Below are 2,208 nucleotides of genomic sequence, written 5' to 3' on the forward strand. Positions count from 1 at the left end.
CGGCGATTTAATCAGCCAACGTTTACCCTGTACAATGGTCGAACTGACCCAGTGGAGCACGTGAGCCAGTTCAACCAAAGGATGGCCGTCCACTCCAGGGACGAGGCGTTAATGTGTAAAGTGTTTCCCTCCAGCCTGGGGCCCCTGGCCATGAGATGGTTTGATGCCCTCCCACCAAACTCCATAGACTCCTTTAAACAGTTGACGCAGGCCTTTGGCTCCCGCTTCATTACCAGCACTAGAGTCCCTCGGCCCCTCGATTCCCTTCTATCTCTGTCCATGCGAGAAGGAGAAACGCTGAAGGCCTACTCGGACAGATATTGGGAGGTGCACAACGAGGTAGAAGGAAGTCACGATGACGTCGCCATCAGTGCCTTTAAAAGGGGCTTGCCGACAGAGCGTGGCTTAAGAAAGTCTCTTACGGGGAAGCCAGCCACCAGCGTTCGGCAACTCATGGACAGGATAGACAAGTATAAAAGGGTCGAAGAGGACCAGCAAACCGGGAAGGGAAAGGCGAAGTTTGTCCCTCAAGAGAGAAGGGACTCCAGGTCGGACCACTTCAGTAGCAGCAATAAGCCGAGAAGAGATTATACGGAACAATCGAGATCCACAGGGGCTCAAGTAGTCCACGCCGTGTTCCAAGAGCCATTACACGAGATCATGGAGAAAATAAAGCATGAACCCTTTTTCCAATGGCCGAATAAGATGGCGGGCGACTCCTCAAGACGCAATCAGAATCTGTATTGTGCGTATCACCAAGAGCCTGGTCACGTTACTGACGAATGCAGGAACCTGAAAAACTATTTGGATCAGCTTGTCCGAGAAGGGAAGCTAAGGCATCTGTTGCAACGCCCTGAGCAATCAAATGTCGATACCAGGCAAAGCGCTTTGAGGCCACCAATAGGCACGATAAATGTCATTCTTGCCGCACCTGGGAGAACCGATTCCGGTCCGTTCAGAGTAATGTCAGTGGGTAAGTCCCCGGCAGAGCCAGGTGGAAGGGAGTTCAGGAGTGCTAAAGGGAGGACCCCGTCATTAATTGGGTTCACGGAGGAAGACAAGGAGGGAACTATTCAGCCCAATGACGACGCCCTAGTCGTGACTCTCAGAATAGGAGGTTATGACGTGAAGAGGGTGTTAGTTGATCAGGGTAGCGCCGTGGAGGTGATGTACCCAGACTTGTATAAGGGGCTGAATTTAAAGCAGGAAGACCTGTCTCCATACGATGCTCCCCTGCTTAGTTTTGAGGGAAAAATCGTCATCCCGAAGGGCATGATCCGATTGCCTGTGCAAACAGACATAGAAGTAGTGGAAGTGGACTTCATTGTGGTAGACGCATACTCACCCTACACAGCTATTGTGGCACGGCCATGGCTTCATACGCTAGGGGCTGTGTCGTCTACCCTGCACCAGAAAGTGAAGTATCCGTCAGAGGGCCGAATCAAAGAGATAGTGGGGGATCAAGGAATGGCCAGGCGATGCATGGTGTCGGCAATTGCTCGACAATTAAGCAACGTGCCCTCCACTTCAACCGGGAATACCTTATAGCAATCAAGAACCCCGGTCCTATATACAGGTAATGAAGGACCGGCCATGGAAGTGAGCTGTGAAGAGCTGGAGAAGGTGTTCGTCGGATCAGGTCCCGAGAGATTTTTCCAGATCGGCTCGGAGCTACCAGCACAGGAGAAGTCGGCGCTAATTAATTTCCTGCGCCGAAATAAGGACGTATTCGCTTGGGATCCTTATGAAGCACCTGGGGTTGACTCAGACCTAATACGCCATCACCTTAACGTTAATCCGGCCATTACCCCAAAGAAGCAGCCCCCTCGGCGCCCATCAAGGGAGCATGCAGACGCTGTGAGGGAGGAGGTAGCAAAATTGAAAAGAGCTGGGGCTATCAAGGAAGTGTTCTACCCCGAATGGTTGGCGAACACAGTCGTGGTGAAGAAGAAGAGCGGGAAATGGCGAGTCTGTGTGGACTTCACGGACTTAAACAAGGCTTGCCCAAAGGATCCTTTCCCAATGCCGCGGATAGACCGACTGGTCGACGCAACTGTCGGGCATCCCCGAATGAGTTTCTTGGACGCTTTCCAGGGCTACCATCAGATATCCTTGGCCGCGGAAGACCAGGAAAAAACTGCGAAGGTACAAACTGCGACTGAACGCCTCCAAGGTGTTTCACATTCTGAGAAGGTACAAACTGCGACT

The sequence above is a fragment of the Quercus robur genome, chromosome 1 (assembly GCF_932294415.1).
Source record: "Quercus robur chromosome 1, dhQueRobu3.1, whole genome shotgun sequence".
NCBI lineage: Eukaryota > Viridiplantae > Streptophyta > Magnoliopsida > Fagales > Fagaceae > Quercus > Quercus robur.